General features: G+C 40.1%; 1 long non-coding RNA gene across 1 annotated transcript; it reads right to left on the bottom strand.

Annotated features, from left to right (window-relative positions):
* Nucleotides 1–758: 758 nt before the first annotated feature.
* Nucleotides 759–5,340, bottom strand: LOC122446551. The gene is made up of 3 exons (XR_006270897.1): nucleotides 5,106–5,340; nucleotides 4,483–4,622; nucleotides 759–2,003 (listed from the first exon to the last, which is right to left on the bottom strand). It is a non-coding gene; the product is annotated as an uncharacterized LOC122446551 (long non-coding RNA).
* Nucleotides 5,341–9,311: the final 3,971 nt, after the last annotated feature.

Below are 9,311 nucleotides of genomic sequence, written 5' to 3' on the forward strand. Positions count from 1 at the left end.
TTACCAATTGAGGCTGGCTAACCACCTCACATTCAGAAATTTCCAATAGAAATGAGGCATCATTTGATATTATAATTCTAAAGAAATATGCTGCCTTAAATATATGCTCTAGCTGTAAGCTAAACCACTGCATTTCTTTAATATTTCTCCAATACAAGCTATTTGAGCCAACTGCTTTTCATAAGAACAGTAAGATTGGAGGCCTTTGAGCCTTCTACCAAATTACAGGGCAGAGATCAATCAGTTCACAGTACTAAGTGGGCTCATTTTGCAGCACTAGCAGAATTATAGCTCTTTGGGGACCTGGTATTTCCATAGTAACTGCACAAGGTTCCAGCAATACACAGATCATAGCAAATACAGAAGTAGGATTTATTTACTTCTTACACAGAGGTAGCAAAGAATATTTTGTTTGGGTGTTTTATCTTCAACACATAATGCCTTCTGTGCTTCAGATGTTAATGCAAAGCTAGAGTTCAATATGCAAAATAGTGTCTAAATAATCTGCTGGATGTTGTGGGTTTAGCAACCAGAGTCCAGCTGACCTTTGAGAAGAGAGCGGTTTCCTTTGTTTTCAACTCTGTCAGCTTCTGTTGGTCACTTAGGAAAAGAGAGCTTTATATTGAGCTTCCTTTCTGGGTCAGTTCAGTTCAGTCACTCAATCATGTCCGACTCTTTGCAACCCCATGGACTGCAGCATGCCAGGCCTCTTTGTCCATCACCAACTCCCAGAGCTTGCTCAAACTCATGTCCATTGAGTCAGTGATGCCATCCAACTGTCTCATCCTCTGTCGTCCCCTTCTCTTCCTTTCTGGGTCAGTGGGCTACAAAGGCTCGCAGAGGAACTCTTCCCATCCATGGTTGACCTCATCAGAATTATCTTGTCTGCCAGAGCACCCTTGTTTTATGGGTTATCTCTCCAGTTTGTGATGAAATACATTTGGTGCCTGTTGCTAAACTTACAGATGGATACCTCGGGGCAAAATTGTTTTCTTCAGGCTTGATGAGAAAATTTAAATGCAACTTACATTTCATATTCAACTATGACACGACAAATATTTAAAAGTCTTTTCTAATACACTCGTAACTTACAAAATACATGATTTACAGTGACCCCCTTTTCCCTGCACCCCCTCTAAAACCTAAAAATGATAGAAAACAATGCAACTGCTTCTCATTATTTTCACTGTGTCTTCAGTTGAAGGTTTTAGAGCCCAGAGCCCTGTTCTGTGGAAGTTCAAAATCATTAGATTTTTGGCTTCTACTCTAGTTCCCACACCTGTGCTTCCAGCACCCAGTGAGTAAAATGCTGTCCAAGTAGCCTCAGCAATAGCAGGAAACACAGGTGGCTCTTCTGACATGCAGTTAGCAGAGGATGTGCAGAATTTAGTCACCAAGGGCTGAAAGTTTAAAAATACCCATTTACCTATGGCCCCTTCTGCCAAATAAGTCAGGTTCCAGTTTAACCATATCTTAACTTGAATATGGAAGAGAGGGAAAGATGTGGATTTGAATTAGTAGGAAGCCTTGAGTTCAGACTCTTCACTCCTCACTCATTGAGTTGATATTGATTTTTTATAACATTAAATATTGCTATACTGAATTTACATTGAATTTTTATATTGCTGAGCCTTCCTTCACATCTTTAGAATCCCTTTCCTGCTAGGGTGTTGGAAGGATTGAATGACATAATGTATTGGAGGACACCTGGAATGTGCCTCCCACATCAGATGCTTAATAAACAACTAGGACCGTCTGAACCTCTAAAGTAGATTGGGTGTCTACACTCATTTATTAAGAAAGAAGGAACCACAGATCCATGGCAACATCCAATCAAGGCTTTTATAGATCTCAGAGATGGAAGACAGTTCAGATGGGTTCTAATCCTTCCTGATGACTGATTTGTCTCTGTATCGTCTCTGTCAAGAACTGCTCATTCCAGCTCCTCAGGTATGAATATTTCCACATACAGAAGAATTGCCATTTCATCAGCCAGCCATTAACTGTGAAAAATGGAAAAAAAAGGGGGGGGGGAATAACTGTTTTGAAGATCAACTGTGTACCCAGCACTAGACTGATATTATACTTAGTCAAATGACTACTCTGTAGGGTAGAAATCCCAATTTTAGGAAACTGAGGCTCAGAGGATAAATAATTTCACAAGCTCCCACAGTTTTATTTAAAAGAGCAGTGATCTCCAGAAGTGATATACTCTAAAATGTCAGAGAGTGGTCAAGTTTAGTAGAATTGTTCTTACTGTTTGCACAGTTCCAACATGTCTGTGTTTTTAGTGGAGATGGATAGAGGCATTTGTTTCATCTTCTTATAACTCACACCTACTCTCCAAGTTTTAACACTTGCCTGTCCTTGCATATGATTAAGTCAGAATTCCAGATACCCGCTGCCAGAAAGCAGTGAGACGTGCTTTCTACAGACTCTGAAACGAGAGCGAAAATCTGTCATTCTCAAAGATTCTGTTGCTAATTGAGTGACAACTACAAGTTCGGAAAGCAGAGATGATGTTCTTTCTTGTTTGCCTGAATATTCCCAGTGCCTCCTACAGTGCCTGAGATGTGGTGGTTAGTCAGCAAATGATGATGGATTAGTAAAACTTAGTGTTGAAGCTCCACTATGACTTAATATAACCTTTCCTTAACTATAAGCAAGGTGAAAAGACAGCCTTCAGAATGGGAGAAAATAATAGCAAATGAAGCAACTGACAAAGAATTAATCTCAAAAATATACAAGCAGCTCCTGCAGCTCAATTCCAGAAAAATAAATGACCCAATCAAAAAATGGGCCAAAGAACTAAACAGACATTTCTCCAAAGAAGACATACAGATGGCTAACAAAGACATGAAAAGATGCTCAACATCACTCATTATCAGAGAAATGCAAATCAAAACCACAACGAGGTAACATCTCACACCAGTCAGAATGGCTGCTATCAAAAAGTCTATAAACAATAAATGCTGGAGAGGGTGCAGAGAAAAGGGAACCCTCTTACACTGTTGGTGGGGCTGCAAACTAGTACAGCCACTATGGAGAACAGTGTAGAGAACTTAAAAAACTGGAAATAGAACTGCCATACAGTTTTTTAAGAAATCTCCACACTGTTCTCTATTGCGGCTGTACTAGTTTGCATTCCCACCAACAGTGAAGAGGGTTCCCTTTTCTCCACACCCTCTCCAGCATTTATTGCTTGTAGACTTTGGGATAGCAGCCATTCTGACTGGCGTGTAATGGTACCTCATTGTGGTTTTGATTTGCATTTCTCTGATAGAGTGATGTTGAGTATCTTTTCATGTGTTTGTTAGCCATCTGTATGTCTTCTTTGGAGAAATGTCTGTTTAGTTCTTTGGCCCATTTTTTGATTGGGTCACTTATTTTTCTGAAATTGAGCTGCAGGAGTTGCTTGTATATTTTTGAGATTAATCCTTTGTCTGTTGCTTTGTTTGCTATTATTTTCTCCCAATCTGAGGGCTGTCAATGTATGACAAAAACCATTACAATATTGTAAAGTAATTCGCCTCCAACTAATAAAAATAAATGGAAAAAAAAAAAAAAAAGAACTGCCATACAACCCAGAAATCCCACTTCTGGGCATACACACAGAGGAAACCAGAATTGAAAGAGACACGTGTACCCCAATGTTCATCGCTGCACTGTTTACAATAGCCAGGACATGAAAGCAACCTAGACGTCCATTGGCAGATGAATGGATAAGAAAGCTGTAGTACATATACTCCAGTATTCTTGCCTGGAGAATCCCAGGGACGGGAGCCTGGTGGGCTGCCATCTATGGGATCGCACAGAGTCGGACACGACTAATGTGACTTAGCAGCAGCAGCAGCAGTACATATACACAACGGAATATTACTCAGCTATTAAGAATGCATTTGAATCAGTTCTAATGAGGTGGATGAAACTGGAGCCTATTCCACAAAATGAAGTAAGTCAGAAAGAAAAACACCAATACAGTATATTAATGCATTTATATGGAATTTAGAAAGATGGTAATGATGACAGCAAAAGAGACACAGATATAAAGAACACACTTTTGGACTCTGAGGGAGAAGGTGAGGGTGGGATGATTTGAGAGAATAGCATTGAAACATGTATATTACCATAGGTGAAACAGATCCCAAGTCCAGGTTGGATGCATGAGGCAGGGTGCTCAGGGCTGGCGCACTGGGATGACCCTGAGGGATGGGATGGGGAGAGAGGTGTGAGGGGAGTTCGGGATGGGGGACACATGTACACCCATGGCTGATTTATGTGAATGTATGGCAAAAACCACCACAATATTGTAAAGTAATTAGCCTCCAATTAAATTAATTTTAAAAAACTTTAAAAAATATATAGCCTTTCCTTGAGTTTTTAAGCAAGCCAAATTGCCTTCAAAAAGGTGGGTGGGGGGGGGATAGCAGGATACTTTGAATCAAGGAATCAAGTTTTTAGTTAATTTTTAAAAGAAATTACCTTCTTTCAGTTTGTCCCAAAGGAAGCCACTGACTCATACCCACTGGACTCTCATCTTGTTATTCTGATTTCGCCCGTGTTTCCATACACTTGACAGAATCATTTAGCCCTCAGTCCTCCATTTAACTCAGTTACCTGACCTGTAAAGAATCACATATTATTTTTAACATTTCTAAGAGGATAAATTTATGTTCTGTGTTCTTATTACAAAATAACAAAAGAGGACAGAAGGAAATTTTGGAACTTATGAGTAAATTATAGCAGAGATGTGCTGATGGTTTCATGGATGTATACTTAGCTTCAAACTTGTCAAATTGTATACATTAATTATATACAGCTTTTTGTATGTAAAAAAACATGCCAATAAGTGAAAAAAGGACACCACTTAGCTTATTAGGTCTTATCTCTGATCATGAGAGATTTTTCCATTATGGTCGGGATCTGGGAATGCAAATTCTACAATGCTTAGTTCACGGCTGGTAAATTAATCCGTTGTGAATCCTTTCATCCTGGGGTTACATCTTCCATCCCTCCAGCTTCCCACATTTGCCCTGTTTGCTCAAAGTGCTCAGAAATTTGGAGAGTGGGCATTCTATGAGAGCTGCTATTTGTGGTGAACCTACCTTGCCTCAATCCTCTTTTTCTCAGCTCAAAACACAAAAGGCTCCAGGGGGAATGACAAATCCCGGATATCTTTTTCTTTGTTTAACTTTTATAAAATATTTTCTTTGGCGAGGTCCTGGCCCAATTCTTCTCAAAGTATTTTCCTTGCTCCTTGTCCTTTCCAGACCTACTCTGAGGCCAGGACCAGTTTCCCTGATGAAAGGCTGACCCTTCATTCTCCTTTGGAACCATCGGTTCTTCCTGCTTCACAGCTCACCACTCATTCCTAATCATTCTCTCTCCTCCTCTCCTCTCTCCGATGTATTTTCATTTTGTTTCTCCTCCAGAAAACATAAGCCAGGATATCATCTGCCAAGATGGGTTTGGCCTTTGGAATAAAGTTTTCCAGTGTCCTACCACACTTCCCAGGGGATGGCAAGAATTCTTAAGCTCTAAGAAAGTGTATTTTTCACTGATATGTTAAAAGGAAAGTTTGTGCTCTCTGAAAATACCTCTGTACCACAGGAAGTGCAATTAAATCCTCAAAAAAAAAAGTACCTTTTCTTCATCTTAAGAGCATTTCTTCATTCTCCCATAAAACAGCACATAATTTCAAAGACTGGTTGAAGTAGTACAAATGGCACATTATTATGTATTTCTAACATGCCACTCTGTACATATTTTCAAGTTTCTTAAGTGCATTCTGCCATTTTATCTCACTAGTGATGTCTTTGTGATTCGGGGTCAGAAAATTCTTTTTCTAATTTCTTGCAGCGACTACTGAAAGACATTAAGCCATTTTAGTCAATAAATGTGCATTAAATTCTCTCTATGTGCTGTGATGTGGAAGCATTAACCACTGAACATGCAAAGCATACACTTTCATTGTTTCTTTGGAACCTGCTTAAATTGCTGAAATGGATATCTCCTTACTGTCAATACTATTTCCCACTACAAGCCAGTGCTGATTTGATCCTGAGTTCTCCTGTGGTTTCCTAAATATGCCCGAGGAGCCTATCAGGTAAAAATAAGAAAAATTAAATGTCCACAACCCTCAGTGTTCTCCACTACTGATACAGATCACTGGCCTGTGTAGTAAGTAGTTCAAAGACCTGATATTCACTTCCTGAAGCCTCCTCCTCTTTCCACTTCAACAGAAAGAGAAATATTTGGTCAAAATCAGAGAATCCAATTCGATCACATGATCTAGTGACAGAGCTTTCAAACAGTTGGAACAAGGATTCTCAAATTTAGTTGCTATTAGTCTCACATAGGGTACTTGCTTTTCCCACATTATCAGAACTTTATTAAGATAATCATTGTTCACATTATTCTTCTTGGCATGGGCATTTTGAGGTCAATACTTAAACTTCTTTGTTTTGTTGTCATGTTTGTTGTTGTTTAAATAAAATTTTATTTTGGAATAATTTTAGATTTCCAGAAAAGTTGTAGAGATTATAGAGTTTTCCTATACCCCTCCTACTTTTCAGTTTCCCCTCCTGTTATCATCTTACTTTATTGTGGTACATTTGTCAAAATTAGGAAATGAACATTGGTAAATTACTATAAACTATAATCTAGACTTTACGCAGATTTCACTAATCTTTACTTTTTCTTTCCAAGGCTCCAATCCACTGCATTTAGACATTACTTCTAATCTCTTCTGGTCTAGTTTTCTATCTTGCTTTCCTTGAAAGTCTTGAGGAGTGCTAGTAGGTCATCTAGTGCTAGTTCTTGTTCTAGTAGAACATCCTTCGGTTTGGGTATGTCTGAGACTGGAACTGTAGGTTTATGGAAAGGATACCCCTGAGATGAAATGCCCTTTTCATCACATCAGAGGATCCATGATAGCCACATAACACCTTTGGCAGTGTTAACCATCATCACTTAGTGTTTTCCAGGTTCCTCCACTTAAATAGTTACAATTTTTCCCTTTCCCCACCTTATTCTTTGGAAACAAGTTACAAAGTCTAGCATATTCTCAAGCAGGTGAGGGAAGAATTAACATCTGCCTCCTAGAAGGGGTTCAGCTCAGTTCAGTTCAGTCACTCAGTCGTGTCCAACTCTTTGCGACCACCAGGCCTCCCTGTCCATCACCAACTCCCGGAGTCTACCCAAACCCATGCCCATCGAGTCGGTGATGCCATCCAGCCATCTTATCCTCTGTTGTCCCCTTCTCCTCCTGCCCCCAATCCCTCCCAGCATCAGGGTCTTTTCCAATGAGTCAGCTCTTCACATGAGGTGGCCAAAGTACTGGAGATTCAGCTTCAGCATCAGTCCTTCCAGTGAACACCCAGGACTGATCTCCTTTAGGATGGACTGGTTGGATCTCCTTGCAGTCCAAGGGACTCTCAAGAGTCTTCTCCAACACCATAGTTCAAAAGCATCAAGGGGTAATATCTACATAAATTACTTGCTGCTACTCTGTTAAGAAAGATTTGTCTCTTTCTCCTCCCTTATTAATTCAGTTGTTTAATTATATCAGTATGGACTCATGTGTATTCATTTCACACTTTGGCTTATAATCCAACACTATGTTATTTATCCTGTTTATCAACTATTTCCGGCTTTGGCCATTGGGAGTCCTTTCAAGTTGGTTCCTGTGTCCCTGTGGCATGACCCCATCTTTTTATTTTTTGAACATTGCCTTACTTTCTGGTAGTACAAGATGCTCTACGTTTATTTTGTATTTTCCTCCCCATTTCTTTAAAGTGACCTAGTTGCTTTTATAGGGGGAATGATAATGATAAACCAAGATCTGAGAATTGGGAATGCTCACTGCTTTCAGCAAACAGAGCAAAGAAATATGTATTTTTGTATTAGTCTACTTATAAACATATTTTTGAGGGCTTCCGTGATGGCTCAGTGGTAAAGAACCCAACTGCCAATGCAAGAGACCTAAGAGACGTGGGTTCGATCTCCAGGCCGGGAAGATCCCCTGGGCATGGCAACCCACTACAGTATTCTTGCCTGGAGAATCCCATGGACAGAGGATCCTGGTAGACTGCAGTCCAAAGGGGCACACTTAGTCTATATATAAAGCACATATTTGTAATTCTGTAATGTTCACCTGTCTCTCTTTCTGTGTAGCTAAACATGAGTTCACACTGATGTCTCTGACTCCAGCCCACAAGATTCACTCTTAGCCTTGCCTTCCTGCTTATCTGTAACTTTCCTCTCTGACTGAGAAAATTGATAGCCGTCACCCACCAAACATTTACTTATTTTTTTGACTCCAGTATACAGAAAAAAAGCAGTTTCAAAATTTTTAATCCACACCGTACCTGAGGAAATTTTAAAGCACCTCATATCCAAGGCACATGAGACCAATTAACTCAACTCCTGGGGTACAACCCAGACCTTAGCTTAAAGTTTCCCAGGTGATTTCTATGTGTAGCCACAGTGAGAACCATTGGATAAAACGGTTAGAATACATGAATGGGTTATTTCTTGCCTTTCTCTGCCTGCTGTTTGCTTCCATGTGACTGAAACTGGAAGGGCTGGGAGTTGCTTCAAAATGCAGGAGGTACAGACAGCTCTCCCTCCCAGGGTAAGCTTCACCTCCCCACATAGGTTCAGCAGCAAGGGAGTTATTTTTCTCTTGGGCTTTGACTCCAAGGCTTCAAGTACTCTGGTGATGGCAAATTGGCTTGCAGGTGAATTTTTGCATCAGCATGTATTCTGTGACTCTGGCATAGGCAGGGAAAAACAAACCAAATCTCCTCACAGCCTGCTTAACTAACTCTCAGATTATGTGTCTACCGAGTGTGTCACAGCGCAGATAACTAGTGTCACCATGAGAAGTGATTTGTAGAGTAAGACCACAGCTAGGACTAAAGTGTTCAGTTCAGTTGTTCAGTCATGTCTAACTGTTTGCGACCCCATGGACTACAGCATGCCAGGCTTCCCCGTCCCTCCCCCAGAGTTTGCTCAAATTCATGTCCATCTAGTCAGTGATACTATTCAACTGTCATCCCCCTCTTCTCCTGCCTTCAGTCTTTCCCAGCATCAGGGTCTTTTCTAATGAGTCAGCCCTTTACATCAGGTTACTTCCCCTTTGTTTGCATATTTCATACTTGTGGACCCCTGAAGAAGAGTCACTCACGGGTCAAGAAAAGGTTTCTGGATATCCTAGCCTAAATGGATATAATTTCTTATTTAAAAACTAAACATAGGCAGGTGGGAACAAATCATTTATATAATATAAATTATTTTTTTAAATTTAA

Source organism: Cervus canadensis, chromosome 8, assembly GCF_019320065.1.
Source record: "Cervus canadensis isolate Bull #8, Minnesota chromosome 8, ASM1932006v1, whole genome shotgun sequence".
Lineage (NCBI taxonomy): Eukaryota > Metazoa > Chordata > Mammalia > Artiodactyla > Cervidae > Cervus > Cervus canadensis.